This window comes from Petaurus breviceps, unplaced genomic scaffold (assembly GCF_028583685.1).
Source record: "Petaurus breviceps papuanus isolate PSGF00001 unplaced genomic scaffold, PetGlider_PUasm1.0 126, whole genome shotgun sequence".
NCBI classification, from domain to species: domain Eukaryota; kingdom Metazoa; phylum Chordata; class Mammalia; order Diprotodontia; family Petauridae; genus Petaurus; species Petaurus breviceps.
Genome location: NW_027185655.1, coordinates 29004714 through 29025388, shown reverse-complemented (window position 1 = coordinate 29025388; position 20675 = coordinate 29004714). Strand labels below are relative to the sequence as shown.

General features: G+C 39.8%; 1 long non-coding RNA gene across 1 annotated transcript in view; it reads right to left on the bottom strand.

Moving 5' to 3' along the window:
- The window catches only part of LOC138166094 (uncharacterized), a 29501-nt gene extending 23530 nt beyond the window's left edge, over positions 1-5971 (bottom strand). The window contains exon 1 of the long non-coding RNA XR_011169529.1: positions 5655-5971. This is a non-coding gene — a long non-coding RNA (uncharacterized lncRNA). The remainder of the gene's footprint in view (positions 1-5654) is intronic.
- Positions 5972-20675: the final 14704 nt, after the last annotated feature.

Sequence of the window (20675 nt, the reverse complement as noted above, 5' to 3'; positions counted from 1 at the left end):
AGAGCACCAGCCCCAGAATCAGGATGACCTGGGAATCGAATCCGGGCTCAGACACATAGCACCACACCCAGAAATAACTGGCTGTGTAACCTTGAGCAAGTTACTTAACACCAATTGCTTAAAAAAAAAAATCTTAGCACCAAGCCTCTGGCTTCTTTATAAAAAATAAGATGACGAAAGGGAAGGAATATGAATGGACATTGATACTATGTAATTGAAGCGATCTGCGTCCAGTATGCTTGTCTTTTCTGATCACTCAGATCTCCAGTGACTGGTTCTTACTTTTATATATATATATATATATTTTTTTTTTTTAACTCCACTTCAGGATCTGCCCTCCAAAGTGTGTTTGTTTTTATTTTGACTATTCTCTTCCCATATTATCATTTCTCAACTCTCTTCCCTTTCCCTCCTCTTCCTACTGAGAGTATATATTTCTTTACCAAACCATGTGTGTGTGTGTGTGTGTGTTCAACCCTGCTGTGTCCATTTCAAAGAAAATGGAGGTTCATGGTTTATCTTGATAATACCCAACTCTGCGCCCTTTCCTTTATATTTGTCTATTTTTCTCTCACATTTCAGTTATAAGAAATAGTAAGTTCCCCCTATTTCCACCTTTCTAAGTCCTCATATACTCCTCTTTTTTTTTTCATCTTAAAACTTTCAGAACAGATTCAACCCACCCACAGTCCTCTGTTTTAGGAAACTCCCACAATATAATTTGAACATAGTAAGATCCTGAAATGACGTTTGTTTCTTTTCTTTTTATAAGAGTAGGGACCTTCTTTTCCCCTTTGTATGTCATTGTATATCTCCTTCCAATTGATCATATAAACTTATTTTTTTTTTTTTTTTTTTGCTTTTTGGGGGGCAATTGGGGTTAATGATGGCTAGTTTTTGTGTTAAGTGTCTGAGGCCACATTTGAACTGAGGTCCTCCTGACTCCAGGGCCAGTGCTCTATTCACTGTGCCACCTAGTGGCTCCTTAAACTTACTGTTCTAAGTTTATTCCTGTGATTTCATTTTAAAGTTTCTATTTAGCTTTGGCTTTTCATTTGTTTCTTTTTCTCCATAGAGAATTATATTCAGTTTTGTAAGTTGTTATTCTTAGTTGTAAGTCTAAATCTTTTGCCTTTTGGAATACTGTATTCTAAGATCTCTACTTGTTTATAGTAAAAACTTCCATGGAAGATCTGAATAATTCTGACTGTGGTTCCTGTGTACTGGTACTCTTTCTGGATACTTGCAATATTTTTTCTTAGACATGAAAGCTTTAAATTTTTCCTGTGATATTCCTGGGATTTTTTTTTTCAGAAGGCAATCAGTAAATTCTTTCATTGTTCACTTGTAATAGATGTGGACAGTTATCATGATTTCTTTCTTTCTTTTTTTTTTTTTTTAAGCAATCGGGGTTAAGTAACTTGCTCAAGGTTACACGGCCAGGTGTTTCTGGGTGGGTGCTAAGTGTCTGAGCCCGGATTTGATCTCCAGGTCATCCTGACACTGGAGCCGGTGCTCTTACTCACTGTGCTACCTGGCCACCCCAGTTATCATGATTTCTTAAAATTTCATGTCCAAGCTGGTTTATATAGTCTGATTACTCTTAAATTGTATTCCCTTGACTTGTTTTACATGTTGGTGCTTTTGAGAAATTTTCTTCTCACATTTTTTTCTATTTTTTGTTCTTTTTCTCTTATTTTTTTCTTATTATATTTCTTGTTTGCTCATGAAATCATTGATTTTTTTTGTTTGCTTTAATTTTCAGTGATCTGTTACTTGGATATGGCTTACCACTTTTTGTTCTAAACTATCTATTCTCCTTCAATTCTTTCCTTCAGAGCTTGTATTTAATTTCTTAATCTGTTACCTCATTTTTTCCAGATATTTCTGCTGTGCTTGTGAATAATATTATTTGAGTTTATAAACTTACAATTATTTATAAAATTACAATTATTATGAAGTTACCCTCTTTTACTAGATTGGATTTTGGGGGTATCTCTGTATTCATAATAATTCTTTGTAATAGTTAATATCTTTTTTCCCCCAAATTACTTACATCTCTAGCCTTGGTTCATGAATTAGTGCTTTGTACCAGAGCTAGGTGCCACTATTTGTGCTTTTGGATGGAGTGGTCAGCACTGCTTGGTTTCATCCTATTTCTGACCTTTACACCTTGGGATATGTCTATACTGAGGAAGCTACTAGATTTTTTTAGGCACCCCTCACTCTTTAAGATTTAGAGTGCTGGATCTTCACTGACATCTGAGGACACACAATTACAGACTTGGGAGCCCCTGGGACTACAGTGTCTTAGTTTTGTCAAGCTCATACAAGTTGCAGCTGTTTCAAGTTGGCTTCTGAGTTCCACGTTGAGATTTTCCAAATATGTATGGTACATTTCCATTATTTTTTTCCCTTTACCCTTGATATCCTTGCAGGCTGTATCTCTGGTCTATCTCCCATCATGCCAAGAGGCTTCTGCCTTGTCTTTTTTACTGTATTGGGATTGGATTTTTTGGTCTTTCCTGTTGCCTATGACCCCTGGCTGACTTTTCGTGTAATTCTGGAATGAATGAAGTCACATGCTGTATTTTCATTATTCACTATGCTACTATTTGGGAGTTTTTACTTGAGGAGATGCATAATAGGAGCTATCTGCCTATCTGTCTTTAAGTAGCCTCAGAGTTTCAGGAGGAATGAAAAAGTTTGGAAGAGTTGTGAAGAGTGCAATAAGTTGCTAAGTAAACTCTAGAAGGATGGTCTAGCAATCAAGACTGAATTTATAAATTTATAGTGGACAGTCAGCATAGTTCTTTTTTTTTTTTTGCTTTTTTGGAGGGCATTTGGGGTTAAGTGACTTGCCCAAGGTCACACGGCTAGTTTTTTGTGTTAAGTGCCTGAGTGCATATTTGAACTCAGGTCCTCCTGACTCCAGGGCTGGTGCTCTATTCACTGTGCCATCTAGCCGCCCTGGTGAGCATAGTTCTATGATTTTTTTCCCACCTTTTCATGTGCAGTTTTTTCAACAGCCCATTGTCAGAGCAAAGGCTGAGGTTTGACAGCACAGCTGATGATAAAATAAAGGTGTCTTGTCATTTGGTCCAGACAGAAAAGTTAAGTAATCTGCCTCAGTTCACACAGTTAATGGTAGAACCAGGAGGTTTTTTCCCCTCTCAATTGAATTATATTAAATTCATTGCTGATGTTTTAAGACCTAAAATTGTGGGGCAAAAATCTCAGAAGTATTCTGAAAAATTTTTAAAAAGCAACCCAACATATTATAAATTTGTCAGAAAATTAAGAAAAATCCATACCCTGACAAATAATTGAAATAAGAGTGGTTTGCTTAACCTGAATTATTTTTAAAAAATGACCTCTGTTCTTTACTTTAACTGCATAGCCCACTTGTGTGTATCATTTTAGTTTTCATACAACCTCTACATTCAGAAATTTAATAATAATAATGGTAAGGTCAAAGGGTAGAGTTTAAGTTTGGAGTCAGTTAAAGGACCGCACTTGAAGACCTAGAGGGCCACATGTGCCCTTGAGGTTCCCCACTCCTGGACTTTAGGCAAGCCAAAATCAGCTTCCTTGTTAACAAGTATTCTCTTCTTGCCAAATATTCCCTTTAAGTAATAAAATAAAATACAAGAATATTGACCAAACCCATGTTGTCCATAGAATCCACCTGTTCCATTTATCTATCCTACACCCCTTCATACAATGTGATATTTGGAGCCACAATTGTTTTTATTCTGAACCTCATTGTTAAACAGTAAACTGATCACACTGCCAAACCATCTAACCTGTTTTTATATAGTCAATCTGAAAAGAGTATTTTGAGATATAAACTTCTGTCTTTTATAGATTTAAACTTAAAAAAAATTTAATTTATTTTATTCTGAACTTAGGAAATAAAAACAAGCATTTCCAAACATAGAATAGAAAAAAAAGATGATTGTACATGAAACTATAGATCTATTATGTACAACTTGCTATTCCTTTTAAATATATAATAAAGTTATCATGTAACTTTCTTTTTTCCCCTTTTTTCTTCCCTCCCCCTTCCCCCGCATCCTCCCCCTAAAGATAGTTACCATTAGGTACAAATTACACACACACACACAACCATTCTATACATACTTCTATTTATCAATTCTTTCTCTGGATGCAAATAACATCTTCCTTCATATGTCCTTTGTAGTAAATTTGGGCTATTTAATATAACAATTAAAATGACTTGGTCACTCAAAGTTATAACAGTATTGCCATTACTGTATACAATGTTCTCTTGGTTCTGCTCATTTTGCTCTTTATTATTTTGTGCAAGTCTTTCCATGTTTTTCTAAGATCACTGAGCTCATCATTTCTTATAGCACAGCAATGTTCCATCGCAATCATATACCACAACTTGTTTGGCCATTCCCCAAATGATACCCTTTGACCTAATAATAGTACCACTAGGTCTGTTTCCCAAGGTAATTAGGGAAAAACGAAAAGAACCTATATTTCTAAAATATTTATAGCAGCTCTCTTTGTGATGGTAAAGATTTAAAATTTTGAAAAAGGAGTTCTTTTTTTAAAAGTAGCTTTTTTTTCTGCATATTGGCTCATATCTATATCTCCATTCCCAAAATAGTAAAAGAAGAAAACTAGGCAGAAGTGATCACGAAAAGCTCATGTATAAGCATTTCCCAAGGTTAAGAGTTAATCAACACTTTCTCCACATGTCTCCTAATACCTTCCCTAGTAGATGTAAACACATCAGTTTCTTGAACTCAAAATTCTAGCATTGAAACAAAAACAAGAATAAGGGCCAGCATGCTTATAAAAATATTTTGAAAAATAAGTCAATGTAGTATTTGCAATTCTGTGAAGAGATTTTAGAGGAGAAAAAAAATTGGAGAACGTGCTGTTTCTGGAGTCAATAACCACTCTGGAGCTCTATTTCTTTCTCCCATTGCACGTGTATATTTTTCCCTTCCACACTACACACCATAAATTCTTGAAATCCAAATTCCTAACCTTGAACAGCAAAACCCCCAAAGCTCACACTTCTTCAGATAACTCCCCTGAAGTCCTTTAAAAACCTTTTACAAACATGTTATTATAATAATAACAAATGTGCCAGAGTCTAATAGTTCTCATTTGTTGAATCTCTATTGATGAGGTCTCAATTTTCCCAGGATTTTCTTCATTGGCCTGGAGAGCACATAAAAAAAAAAAAAATCAGCCTCTTTTATTGTACAGTTCTCTGAAGAGCTTTATAAAAAATCCTTCTCCAAAGGACATTTTACAGCATGTATTTAGCACTCTGATTTAACGCGCTTCCAAAGTTTACCTCCAGAACAGCTTGACAGTCTTTTCTCCTAACCATCCCAGACTCAAAGAAAAACATCAAATCATAATTTGCTTTAAAGACAGAAAAAGATCCCATTCGTCACACACGTCTTTCCACTGCTGCAACCACCCACCTCTCCTTACAGGCGCGCACGGGCACACGCGCGCGTATGCACGCACGCACACACAACACACACACACGCGCACACACACGCGCACACACACACACACACGCACACACACAATGTGCGCACACTGTGTATATATAAATTTCCTCCAAGCACAAAGGGGAGGTAACGTTCCCTCTTTCTTACCTTCACAGCCGGTAGTAAGGCAGCAGACTGAAAGCAATGACCTTGCAGAGAAATTCATCACCTGGTAGCAGCAGCCCCCGCTCCTCGTCCTTGGGTGGCGGGCAGAATAGGGCGACCTCGGAGATATCACGGGGTAAAATGCGAGCTGAGTGTGAGCCCCATTAATAACGGCGGGGAGGCAGCCCGCACAGCCACAGGTCACCTGCTTCCCAGGAGCTGGGGAAGCTGCCCTCCTGTGTCCCGCAACGGGCAGGGAGGCTCAGCGCTTGTCTTGCAGGTTTGGGACTGTGTGTGTGGGGAGGGGTTCCCAACGGCTGTCAAAGCTTGGCACGCAGACACTGAAATGACCGAGGTTGAGCCTGCGGCTGCTCCCACCTCCCTTTTCCTCCCTCCTCCTTTCCTTCAAAGAATTAGCGCAGAGGTGGATTTTCCACGTGCCCGCCTACAGATCAACCTGGCAGGAACCTCGTCACCCTACCCCTATCAGATCCCCCTGCCTCCCTCTGTCCTACAGTTGAACTCTCCTAGTCAACGAGCATTTGGAACATTTGCCGGCCACGAAGGTAGAGGCAGGCGGGGTGGCAGGCTCCCTTCCCCAGACTCTTTTGCTTTCATCTCCCCCAGAAATCATTCCTGATTTTCCAATGCTGGGGAAACAGCAACCCCCAGAGGGTGTGGTCTGTGGTCAAGGACCTGTGACCCCCCACCAAAAGTGTAGGGAGGTTCAGTAAGGGGACAGAGGGGCAGAGACAGCCTCAGCGGGGACTCCCTCCTTTTCTACCTTTCTGTCTCCAGGCTCCTCTGGGATTTTGTAGCTGGCAGGATACTTCTCAAAACACCCTGGGCACCGAAACTCTAGAGAGGTAGCAGGTTGGGGAACAGCAGTGTTGGACCTGGAGTCAGAAGAATTGGGTGGGAGTCCCAGATAGTCAGGCAAGTCTCTGCTAACCTCACTGAGCTTCACCTTCCTCATTTGTAAAATAAAGATTAAGATATCACAGGATTGCTGTGAAGAATGAGTTTAAAGAATTGTATAAAGATGAATTATTACCTAGACTGTAATGTTGAGTTTACATGACTTTGATAACAATATTATAATCACTCCTGTATGAAAGGATTGCTAGAAGATCTAGATGTCTGAAGATCTGGTTTCTGATTAACAATCTGACTTAACTACCACAAATTCATGTAACATATTTTCAACTGGACGCTTACTTCAGCAAGGCAATACTTTTATACCTCTCTAATTTACTATCCCACTCCCCAAAGCAACTTTTCCAAACTTTTTCATCACTTCTCAACTCTGCCGTGTGTCATGTGCCATGCTCTGGGTGAAGAGTGATGCAGGATGAAGAGTGCTTGTGAACACCAACCCCACTTATGTGGGACTGGCATTTCAGTTACTCTGAAGCTACTGAGCTTCCCAGTATGTTAATAGCAATTGATTCAAACCACAGTCTGCTGAAACTTCAACCAGGATATTCCTAAACTTGGACCAGGAACTTGCAAAACTCAGACCAACATGACAGCATAGAGAATTTCCACTGAGTCACACTTCTTAGGGGGTACTGAAAGCTTACAGGTACCCAGCTGTAGCTGTCAAAGCAACAGAAGAATTTAAGAGAACATAAGCACTAGCCAAACATCCCCCACACTCCCTACACACACACACATACACACACACACACACACACACACTCAGAAGTGTGTGGAGCCCAGCATTAACATATGGTCAAAATCAAGAAATAGGCTGGAAGAATGAACAAACAAAAAAAGAGTTATAAACCATGAGGAACTATTACGGCAACAAAGAAACTCAATACACAAACACAGAAGAAGAATGTGACATGAAAAAATTGAAAATCAAAACATAAAAGAAAAAATTCAGTTTGGATACAAGACCAACAAGAATTCCTGGAAGAGTCAGTTTGGATACAAGACCAACAAGAATTCCTGGAAGAGTTAAAGCAAGAGTTAAAGAACAACCTAAAAATGATTTTAAAAATTGAGAGCAGTGGAGGAAATCATGGAAAGAATGGCAAGATCCAGGGAAGAAAGATATAAAAAAAGAATTAACAACTTGGAAAAAGATATACAAAGCCTTACTGAAGAAAAAGTTCTTTGAAAACTAAAATCAGCCAAATGGAAATTAATTGAAATCATTCAAGAGACATAAAAATAATAAAACAAAATCAATAGACTGAAAAAAAGCATGAAATTTTTTTATAGACTAAACAAATGAGCTGGAAAACAGACTGAGAGATAATTAAAAATATTTTAATTAAGACAATTTATTAAATTGAGATTAGTAATAATTCTATTTCTACTATTTGTTGGTATATATTTATATATAAATATTAATTGATTAAATTTATTAAATTAAGATAATTTAAGAAATCCATGATTTAAGGCAGTTAAGTGGCATGGTGTGTTGGATCTGGAGCCAGGAAGACTTCTGTAGTTCAAATTGGGCCTTAGATACTTACTAGTTGTGTGACCCAGGGCAACTTGCTTAACCCTGTTTGAGTCACTCTCCTCATCTGTTAAAAGAATTAGAGAAGGAAATGGGGTCACACAGAGTTGAACACAACTGAAAAACAACTGAAAAGGCCATGAATTTAAAAAGAACCTAGATTTAAACATTTCAAGGAAATCATAATAGGAAACTATCCATTTATCTTATAACTAGAAGGCAAAGTAGAAATTGAATCTCAGTGACCCCCTGAAAGAAATCCCCAAAAGAAACCCCCGCAAGGAATATTATAGCTAAAATTCTGAGATTTAAAATTTAGGTCAAAGAAAACAAACATACTTCAAGTATCTAGAAAGGAAGAATTCTAAGACTGAGGAGCCACATTCAGTGAAGAGGATGGGATGATATTCTAGACGGCAGAAAGAAGATTTAGGCTTACAAACAAGAAAAGCCTTCTGAGCAAAACTGAGTGCAATCCACTAGGGGTAAAATAGGTTTTTAATGAAATAGAGAACTTCCAAGTATTCCTGATATGAGAAGCTGAATTGAAAATTTGACATACAAACACAGGAATAAAGGAAGCATAAAAAAGTAAACATGAATAGGAAATCGTAAGGGACAAGATTACACTGTTAACACGGTTGCGGGTCACCAGAGGGGTTTACCAGAGTCCCCCAGAAGAGCATGATGAGGCGTAAGGAATGCCCCTCAGTGGCTAGAGGAATAGACAGGTCAGAGATGGCGTAAAAGAGGGAGTTCAAGGGAGTCCGGAAGTCAGCTACATCTTTGGGAGCCTATACAATTCATAGCATGCTAGTATCAAAGGATGACACGGGCGCTGCACATGCTACAATCCTTCCCCAATCCTTTGATCACCTCAAAAATTACTTTGCAACCTGTACAATTGGCCGCATGGTGGTTGGCCCATTGCCTCTTAACCTTACAGAGGTGTGTATCAGCAATGCCATATTCACTATGCCTATAGAGATTACAAATATGCTGATATAATTATCCATTACAAAATACGTCAGGTTTGCCATATGAGGAAATAAACTAGAAAATTTATTAAGATACCAAAAGACTGAGTCCCAAAACCAGAAAGTGAAAGCCATCAGAGTAGTTATGATATTGGCACAGGTAGATAAAGTAGAAAGCACCCACATTTTCAAGCCTTTAAAACAGAACAGGCTACCTCAGGCAAAGGTCCTCCTCTCCCCACACACAGCAACCACCCAGCGTCCTGGAAGCGCGCTCCCAGCAGCTCCGGCCCCTGGCAGTCCTCAGCAGGAGTCCTTAGCAGAAAGTCCTTAGCAGTCCTAACTCAAAAAGGGCTTCGCGCTGCCACTGCCTCTGCTGCTGCCGCCGTCACCACCACCGCCAGCCAACGCAGGAACACTAGCTTGGCTTCCGCTTCCTCTTGCTCCGCCCCTTCCTGCTACATCAGCAAGTCCAACGGGGCATGGAAGATCTTTAAATCCCATAACCCTTACAAGGTGTAATAGAAAAACTCACCAGCAGAGTATTTCAAAGCCTCCTCATGGCCAATTTCCCCATTTTGCTAGAGGAGAATCAAATGAATAAGTTCTTGTCTTAGCCAAAAGCAGTGATGGAAATGTTCCAAATCTTTTACCCATTCCCCTAGCACTGGTTACATACGTTGGGTGGTTCCTTGGCCCTATGGGACAAATCTACCAACACACAGTAGTAGGTATAGACCAGGACAAGGACTCCTCCTCCTCAGTGGGCAACCAGGAAGTCCCGGGCACTGTGATGGTCTATGACCATGGCAATAAAGAGCACTGACTCTCAGTGATGATGTCCAGGCTTTTGGCAGTATCTAATTTGGGCTGATAGCAAGCATGCCATTGCTTTTGGGGCCTTCTTGAGATGAATGTTTGTACTGTATTGAGCTAACTTCATGCCTGTGGCTTCAGTGGCCACACTGATATCTAATATGACTGCTACAAAACTCTAGTGGAGTTGCTGAAGCATAACATGATGGACACTGAGGACCAAGTTCAATTCAACTAGCACAAGGTAACATTTCCTAAATGTGGCATCGTAGAATGGGAAAACAGGCTCACCAGAGACCTGCAGGAGCAGCCAAGTGAAGGTATTGATCCATGTAGAAACAGTTTCCTGGGAGTCCCATGGCTGAATTACTGTAGTTGGTGGGCAAAATTGTAAGGTGGTCCTTTTAGACTCAGTTATTGAATTACAAGTAGCAGTAAAAAAATGGACAAAGGAGTTGGGTTAGGGTATATCAGAGTCCAGGGTCTATCGGGTAGAGCTAGAGGACACATGAGCATGGGGATGTTGGGGGCCTCAGCTACAGGGTCCCCTCCTTTCTACCAACTCTGCCAACATCAGGATGGAATAGCAGACCCTAGTAGTTGAAGAGATTAAAGGCAGTCTGTAAGGTTTACATGAAGATTGAGTTGCTCACCCATTGTCAGCCCCTCCATGTACTCAGGTTGGGGGTAGGCCAACCAGTTGAGGGCAATGTAGAGATATCAGATTGGCAAATTTGAGTATGCTGATAGTAATCCATCATGGTGGAGTCCTTATAAAACTCCAGAAAGGTATGAGTGGAACTCAACGAACACCTGAATATGTCCAACAGCAATGACCCACTTCACTGTGAGCAAGCACATCCCCAGAAGAGTGTGAAGATGGGGACAAGGAATTTTTAAGTCTTATTGTCTGTTCACATACCTCTCCAGTAGGTTATGGATCACCATGCTGGCTACCAGGATTCCAGCATCAGGCCACTGGTCCTGGTGTCGTGAGGGTCGATAAGGAGGTATCTTTGGGGAGGGCCTCCAGCATTTTAGATCAAGTTGCTTGGATGGCCTCCATAGAGGCACAAAGATTGGTGGCCTGGGAGGAAGTGGCACTTCCTCTGCTTGGGTCATTCCTTGGATGGCTGTGGGGAAGGTAGAGTAATGATCCCTGGTGTGAAGGGAAAAGGTCCTGGAGAAAAGAAAGGAAAATGCTTGGTTGGGGGTTAGTGGATGATTCCTGACCGTACCTCATGATTGCTGTTCTCCATCCAGTTGTTTAGTTACCAGACTATGTCATTAGCAGGAATTAGTTTTGTTAACTTTTGGCAGGGCTCACACTGCTATGCTGGTTGTTCAAATCAGCTTGTGAGTGCCTATAGGGAAAAGAATAAATCAATCTTCTTCTGCCAGACAGCAGAAATAGTTTTGAATTGAGCCCTAATTGGCTGAGGATTAGTTTCCCACAAGGCAGTCGTTGGCGTTGCTCTTGGCTTCCTTTTTGACCTCTACTGAGCATGAATTAATTAACTGATTAATTTCCCATTTGTTATTAATTCCATATGATTCCTCATCCTCTTCCTCAGTGGTGGCACCAGCTATGGGCCTTGGAAGCAGTGATGGAAACAGTGGCACCAGGATCACTCAGTACAGGATAATAAGGGGGTGGGACACCTGGTCAGAAGGAGTTAACGGTAAACCTTGTGCAGGACCTGGGTGCAGGACGAGGCACCATGGGGTAGCTCCTTTGACCATTTGTTAGTTCCAGATTCTACCTCCAGGGCAGAGAGAAATGCTTTACATGGGGACAGGTTCCTTGTTCCAGGGAAGACAGGAGTTCCAGTCATGGCAGAGCAGAAGCCTTTTTACTTGGATAAAAATCCGAGTGCAGATGAGGAAGACAGTGACTGGATCTCTCCCTTGGAAGCACAAAGAAACTTACACACCCCCAGACCCAGCTAAGAAGGCAATGGGATATAAAAATCAGAAGACTAGGCAGACATCCCCACCAGCCCCAGGGGTGACCAGAGTCCAAATCAGACATAAAGTCCACAGTCAAAAAACAGGGTGGCACAGAGGATAGAGCACCAGGAAGATCTGAGTTCAAATTTGGCTTCAGACACTTACTACTTGTGTGATCCTGGGCAAATCACAACCCTGATTGCTTCTGAAGGGTAAAAAAAAGAAATAGGCTGGAAAAGTGAGCAAATAGAAAAAAAGAACTTGATCATAGAAAGCTTTTATGTTAATAGGGAAGCTCACGACATAAACTCAGAAGAAAACAATCAATTGAAAATATCTACAAGCAAAGCCTTAAAAAAAATGCAGATTGGATGCAAGCCTGACAAAAATTCCTGAAAGAGCTAACGAAGGATTAAAAAAATAGAGAGCAAAAAAAAAAAAGGTTTTAAAAAGAAAAATGGTGGAGGAAAAAATGGGATCAATGAAAAGAAATGAGCAATGCAAGAAAGATAGGTAAAGAGGATTAATGCTTTCAGAGATGTGCTTTCTCACAGTGAAGTGGCTTCTTGGGAACTTTGCTCTGCTTGCTTAAAGTGTACATTTCAGTCAGACTATATTCACTCCATTGAATATTTCCTTTATAATTTTAGCCCATATTGTGGTTAAACCCCACTGTCTTACTAATAAAAAAAATACCAAACACAAATAAAAGGCACAAAAATAGTGAAAAAAAAATTGAAAAAAAGAAATTTCTACATAGTAAGAAAAGAAAATATTTTCTTAATACAAAATTGTAATTTCTTATTTAAAAATTTCTTTAAGGCCAAATGGAAGCTAATGATTCTATGAAACATCAAGAAGCAATGAAACAAAGTCAGAAGAATGAAAAAGTAAAAGAAAATATCTTAGGAAAAAAAAACTGACCTGGAAAATATATAAAGAGGTAATTTAAGAATGATTAGACTACCTGGAAGCCACAATCAAAAATTATCCTAGACATCAAATTTCAAGAAATCATACAGGAAAACTGCCAAGATATCACAGAACCAGAGGGCAAAGTAGAAATTAAAAGAATCTATAAATCACCTCCTGAAAGAGACCCCCAAATTGACAACCCAGGAATAATACAGCCAAATTCCAGAGTTCAAAAAAAAAGATCAAAAAAGAAATACTGAAAGTAGTCAGAAGGAAAAAATTCAAATATGATAAGAGCCACATAGATCATATAAGATTTAGCAGCTACCACTAAAAAGGAGCAAAGGGCTTAGAATATGATATTCCAGATGGCAAAGGGACTAGGATTACAAACAAGAAAAACCTGCCTAGCAAAACTGAGTATAATCCCATATGTGTGTGTGTATAAATATATGTGTGTATATAAATATATATATGTATATATGTTTAATGAAATAGAGGACTTTCAAGCATTCTTGATGGAAAGACCAGAGAGAGGAGGGTATAAAATGTGACATTCAAACATAAGACTTTAGAGAAGCAAAAAAAAAAAAAAAGGTAAATATGAGTGAGAAATCATAAGGGACTTAGTAATTAATATTGAATTGTTTATATTTTCAAATGGAAAGATTGCATACATACATATATACATACACCCTAAGAATTTTAAAATCATCATTAGGCAGATAGAAAGAGTCTACTTAGAGTGAATAGTGTTGCTATTCACTACAACATACACTATAACAAACAGTTGACGAATTAGTAAGCTGAGGTAACAGTTTAAGACTACACAGCCAACAAGTTTCCTGATCCATGCATTTTCCTAACACTTTGCCTTAATGCCAAATAGTGAAATAAATTGATTTATCAAAAGCATCTTATTTAGGGGACACATACTTTACTTAAATGAGACTATAATAAATTCAATTATAGCTGGATCTACTTGCCAAACAGTGTACATAGTACCTTAATTTATCATTTCATTTATTTAGTATTGCATTTTACACAGGGGCTATTTATTCTAACCATTTCATATTATGGGGTTTATGACTTCAGCCAATCCACTACCAAAGATTTTAAAAGTGGCGATCTGATATTAGTTTTAATCTACACCAATCATCACAGGAAAGAACACATAAATTGGTTAAAATCTGGTTTCTGTAATCTCAGAAAGAAACCGTTGCTTATTGATTGACTTCTAAACCTCTATGACTTTTCCCTATTGATCTTTAAATCAAGCCACAATTTTTTTTTACTCTAGTTTCCATAAAATAAACACATGAAATTTCATACAACCTTAAACAAACCTTAATCAACCTTAAACAAAACCAAAACTTAAGCCGTCTCAACAGGCTTAAACATTCTTTTTCATTTTTATACATCTCTCTTGTGGTTTGAAAACTTGAACCTTCCTTATTACTTTCCATTTTCTTCCCTCAAGCCTTTCTCATTTCTTTCCAAATCTCAATCACTCATCACTCAGACTACACAACTTACCTCTACTTGCTTAAAGTGTACATTTCAACCAGACTATATTCACTCCATTGAACATTTCTCATACAATTTTAAGCACGTATTGTTGTTAAACCCCAGTGTCTTACTAAAAACCTTATTTTCCCAAGTTGCATATTTAACTTTCTTAGGGATCTGATCCTAAAGACAACTTAACCTGATTTTTTGAGATGCAATATTTTCTAAAAACACGTGAACTTGGGGTATGCAAGAGGCTTAGAACAAGTCAAGGATTACAACAATGCCACTCCCCCCATTCCAAGCTGACTTGATTTGCCACTTTAATCCTGACTAAACTCTCAGTGTGTCCTTGATAGTTGTAGCAGCTTGTAGACAGGACAGACACCAGTCAGTCTGTACCAGACTGATAAACTATTGGTTCACCGAGAACCTTGGTTGATAAGCAGATCATCCCACCTTGATGGGCTAGCATTCCCCACAGAGGAAGAAAAATAGACTCATTCTTGCTCTACTCCCCCACCCCCATTCCCTTGTGGAAGAGACCATGCCTTTATCCATTCCTTTGGGAAAGGGATTAGTTCTTTTCCACTCCTGTATGACTTCCTCTTTTTGCTGCAAATTAAATACCCAGAACTTTCCCTGCATTGCTGGACTCCTTTGTATTCAGTATTAGGAATTCTAGCATGCATGTGCCTTTTTTCTCTTGTAATAAACCTTTTTTATTTATAACTTTTGTCACTGTGATTTCTAGTTAACAGTAATTGGTGTCAAAAGTGGGATTTTGATGAGAGAAAATGATTTGAACTGACCAGAGGTTTTCCAGAGGTGTGGCTAGGTACCAGCACTAGTTCATTGAACTCTGCCCATTTCTGATCTCTGATTTGGTGTGCATCAATTCTTCGCTCAAATTCCAGACTCCTGTCTTTGTTATTTGAGTCCATTATCATAAAAGAAATTGGTTTGTCTGTGGCTATGAGGAGGAAGGACCTCGATTTGGGAGAGCTCTCAGGTAAGGTTCTATGGGTGTGTGTGTGTGTGTGTGTGTGTGTGTGTGTGTTTCACAAATCAAATCTGAACTTGAACTGCGCTTGGGTTTTGAACGGAGAGAGTATGGTCCAACAATGTTAGATCCCATAAGGGTCTAAGAAGTGCTGAAGGGGTCATGAGTAGAAAAAGTTTAAGAAACCTTGGAGCTGAGACAATCCCGTATAGGACTTCTCTAGGTTTTTGGTGGAAAGAAGTAAGCTCTGATTTGAGCTCTGGTTTCCTTAATTAGGAAGTAATAAAATAACAACAAGGTGTTGGGGAAAGGAGCATCTTATAATTAAGGAGGATGTCTCAAGGGATCAACCACGAACCACATGTTAGAACTACATGGCCCTGAAACCTATAGGTATCTAAGTAATTGACAGAAAATAACCAGATGATCCCTGTCATTGCTGGCCAACTTGGGGAACTTCTGCTTGGGACAAAATAAATTATCTTAAGAAATGTCTTGATAATGGTTAAATATCTGAAATGAGATGCCTTCCCCAAATGGTTAATACAAACCCCTCAGAAGGAAGCTGAAAGTAACCTGACCTCAGTAAAAGAAATATTAGGTAAAATGAAATTAGAGAAGAAAGAAGCCAAAAACCAACTTTAAGACTTGAAAGATACCGTCCAGACTTTTTTTTTTATCAGAACAATTATAATTGCAGTAATAATTTAAAATAAGAAATAGAGATAAGTGGGCTTTTCAAATCCTTCTAGTCCCTCCCCAAAACATCTATCCTTCTCCTCCTGACCCTGAGAGATATAATGAAGAGGCCACCAGAGGGCAGTCTAAGACTGATAATGAAGCATCTTCTGGTACTTTAAGTTTCCTTTTAAACTGAAAAAGGTGCCTGGCTCTAACATTCCCATTTACTCATTTGGCCCATGGACCAAAGCTGAAGTCATGATCATGGGGAAGGAATTCCAACAAATTCTGTCTGATCCTCTTGAGTTTGCTAAGGAATTTCAGATAACCCTGAGCACCTATAAACTTGACCTGCCTGACCTCTATCAGCTAGGTCAGACTATAGTGGGAATTGGAAAGATTGATCATTGGCTCAGAGTGGCTGATTGGAAAAATCCATTAGGAGAAATTTCTAAGTCTAAGTCCACACAGGCTCATTTTCAAGAGCAGGAAAGGTTGGCAAGGTTCTCCTTGATGCTGTCCCCATTGCCTTCCCAAGGCCTGTTGATTGGGCCAAGATCATAGCCTGTCAGCAAGAACTCAGGGAGCTGGTCTACACATTTTTTTAACACTTCCTTCAAGCTTTTATTTCTTTTTGGAGGAGGGAAGGTAGGGCAATTGGGGTTAAGTGACTTGCTAAGGTCACACAGCTAGTTTTTTGTGTTAAGTGTCTGAGACCGGATTTGAACTCAGGTCCTCCTAACTCGAGGCCTGGTGCTCTGACTGAGCCACCTAGCTGCCCCTCCTTTAAGCTTTTGATTTGAATTCTGACATAAGTCATTTGAAACTCTGTAGCTGCTTTTCTTTTAATTCCTTGCTGACTGACAGCTTTCAAAAAGACCTAAGTGACTCGATGAAAAGAAATTTGTTACAATGGTAAACTTCAGAGACAGGTGACTCTTTTGTATGAGGCTTTAGATATCATAAATCTAAAATGGGAACTAAAATTATGACTTTATATCTTAATCTACTGCAAAAGGCAGGAGAAAGGAGTGAGGAGGAGTGTTGTAAGCTCCCAGTTCCCAAGATTTGAGCACTCACTCGTATTCTCCATTCCCATCCCCCAAGATTTTGATTTTTGGTGGTACATGATTTTGGGAGCTATGGAAGCACAAGAGGGTTCTGACATCTTCTGGGCAACCTATAAGAAACCGAACATATGTTCCTCAGTTATTAAATTGTTTGCTTTTGGTAAAAGCCATTGCTGTTGTTAGGAAATCTGGGCATGGTGAGGAAAACACTGACCACAGCCATGGCAATGCCTTGGCTGACTGCCATGCTAAGCAAGTTATGCTTAACTCTTTGGTTCCCATTGGAATTTCTTTACACATTTTCACCGGACCCTCTTCCTTACCTGTATTAATACCTTAAGAAATTATTCCTGCCCAAGGAACAATGTTGCAGTCAGCTATAAGTCAGTTGGAAGAAGAAAGGTGTCATAAGGACCTCACCAAAGGATTGGGGAGGGGACCAAATGCATTTTTTTTTACCTGACTTTCTGTCTCTTCCCAGGATGGAACATTTACATTCAATTAATCATTGGACCCCTGACAAACTGATCTCCTTGGTCCACAAATACTGGTGGGGAAGATTTCACTGGACCCCTTAGCTCCTATGCAGCCAGCCCCATGTATCCCAGACATAACATGTCCAAACCATTAGCTGGATACTTCCCCTTGCCCTCTGCACCTTTCAACATGATATTATTGCCTTCATTCAAATGGATGTCAGTCGTTACATGGATGTCAGTTTGTCCAGGCTATACTCTGTATGTGTTCCTGGTGGGTGGAGGCATTGTCAGTTGGCCAGGCTATGACAACAGCTGTTGTCAAATCCCTGATTGAGAAGGTTATTCCTACCTGAGGGGTTCCTTGTGTAGTAAGTAGTGATAGGGAGACCCATTCTACTGGTTCAGTCATATCTCATCTGCTAACTTCCTGGTCTATAATCCAACACCCATATTGTGTATACCATTCCTAGTCCTCAGGCCTAGTTGAATGAATAAATGGCAATTTGAAGGCCTAATAGGTGGAATTATTGGAAGACTTTCATTTTTCCTGTTCTGGACCCTAACCCTACTTAATTTGTGAGTCTGCCCTTTTGGTAAAATGTCTCTATTCCTACATGAAATATTTACAGATCAGTCCATGCCACTGTTTCCTTGAGAGGGCTAGATTGTTGCCAAAGCTATTTATTCTTCAGTTATATTGTCAAGACCTCTCTAAGGTCATCCAGGAGATCCATCATCTTATCTCTCGGTCTCACTCTACAGGCCCTCTACCCACTGAACAGCTCCTGCAGCCAGGGGACTGGGTCTACAGGAAACATCACTTGAAAAAGGATTCCTTGGAGCCATGGTAGAAGGGACCATCCCAAGTCCTTCTGATAACCTCCACAGTTCTAAACTTGAGGGGAGTGAGGCACTGACTGATCTATCATATCTGAAGAAAGCTCTTGCTCCTGATTGGACTACCAAACCCAGAGAAGGACTCAAGGTTCACTTGCAGTGGGCCCAGAAACCATCAACATCCCAAGGAGACAGTTATCCCAAGATACTAAATGAGGGCTGAGTATAGGGCTATTCGTACCACCTTTTCTTTATCTTCTCCTTTAAGCTCATATTTTTTTTCTTCATTGTCTGCCTCTTTATTTGGGTGTATTATTTGTGTGTATTATACAATACTGTTGAATCTACCTGGGCCATTTCCTGTATTCTTGGCCCCCAATGCTTTCAATTGTTTAGTAGAGGGGAAGGGAAGCTATAGCCTTGAGGCCACACGTGGCCTTCTAGGTCCTTGGGTGTGGCCTTTTGACTGAGTCCAAGTTTTATAGAACAAATCTTTTTATTAAGGGGATTTGTTCTGTAAAGTTTGCCTCGAGGCCTAAGGTTCCTCACCCTTGGTTCAGTCCCAAACCCTTGCTGACCTCTGTGTTTTTGTTGGGTGACAAAGGTGTGGGAAACTTATTGTGACCTTGGCATCTGTTGCCAATTGACTAGAACCCTACTTGGATTTAAAGTTTCTGCTGGAAGCACTGCATACCTTACTGCATTTCTCTTTGGTAATTATTCAGATAAGCCCCTTTTTGCATTACTCCAGGAATTTTGTACGTTCTTACCCAGGACTTATGTCATCACATGGGATGGGTGAATCAGGGACTTTTCTGGGTCTGTGACCATGACCTTTACACCTCTCTTTCCCCTTGTTGGACTGGATGGTGTGGAGTTGTCAGTCACATTGATGACTGATATTCATCTCAGGCCCTGCCTTCTGTGTGCTTGTCTCTAACCTTGCTCTCTTAGAAGGTGCCTGATTTTACTGTTTGTACAGGGCTGATTTGTTATGTTCAGCCCTGAATAAACTCTCAGAGTGCCCTTGAGAGTCAGAACAGGTACAGGACAGGCATCAGTCAGTCTGTACCAGATTGATAAACTGGTGGTGCAGTGAATAGAGCACTGGCCCTGGAGTCAGGAGGACCTGAATTCAAATCCAGCCTTAGACACTTAACAGAAAAACTAGCTGTGTGACCTTGGGTAAGTCACTTAACCCCAACTGTTCTCAAAAAAAAAAAGATTGATAAACTGTTAGTGCAGCTGGGACCTTGGTAGATAAGCAGACAATCCCTTCTTCATGGCCTACCATTTCCTCCTTGAGGAAGTGACTATACATTTACCCGTCCTTTAAAGGGGAGGATTAGTCCTTTTCCCCTCCTCTATGACTTCCCCTTTTTTGCTAAAACTTAAATACTCAAAGCTTTCCCAGTTTTGTTGGACTCCTTTGTACTCAGTATAAGGAGGTCCAAAACATGCATATCCCCCCCTTTTTTTCCTTGTAATGAATGCTTTTATTCATGGTCTTTGTAGACATGATTTCTGGTTAATAGTAATTGGTATCAGAAGTGAGATTTTGATGAGAGAAAGTAATTTGAACTGACTAGAGGGTTTCTAGAGGTGGGGTTAGGTACCAGCACTGTTCCTTTAAACCCCACCTATGTCTGATATCTGGTTTGGTGAGTATCACTTCTGTCAAATTCTGGACTACTGATCTTTTTTCAGTTGTGTTCATGATCACAAGAGAAATCAAGTTGTTCATGTTTATGGGGAGGAAGGATCCTGATTTGGGAGAGCTCTCAGGTAAGCTTGTGTGAGTGTGTGTGTGTGTGTGTGTGTGTGAGTGTGTGTGTGTGTGTATTTCACCAGTCAAGTGGACTTGGATTTGAGCTGCGAAAGATGCTGTCCAAACTTTTGCTCAGAACAATTATAATTGTGTTGGTAATTTAAAATAAGAAACAAGAGATATATGGACTTGTCAAATCCAGCTGGTCCTTCCCCCAAACAATATCCTTCTCTTCCTGACATTGAGAGATATGATAAAGAGGCCACCAGAGGGCAGTCTAAGACTGATAATGAAGCATCTTCTGGCAATTCCCATTTTCTTTTTAAACTGAAAAAGGCTCTAACATTCCCATTTACTCATTTGGCCCTTGGACCAAAGCTGCACTTAAGATCGTAGTGAAGGAATATCCATAAGTTCTGTCTGAACCTCTTGGGTTTGCTAAGGGATTTCAGATAATCCTGTCCACCTATAAACTTGACCTACCTGACCTCTATCAGCTAGCTCAGACTGTAGTGGGAATTTGAGGTTAATCATTAGCTCGGA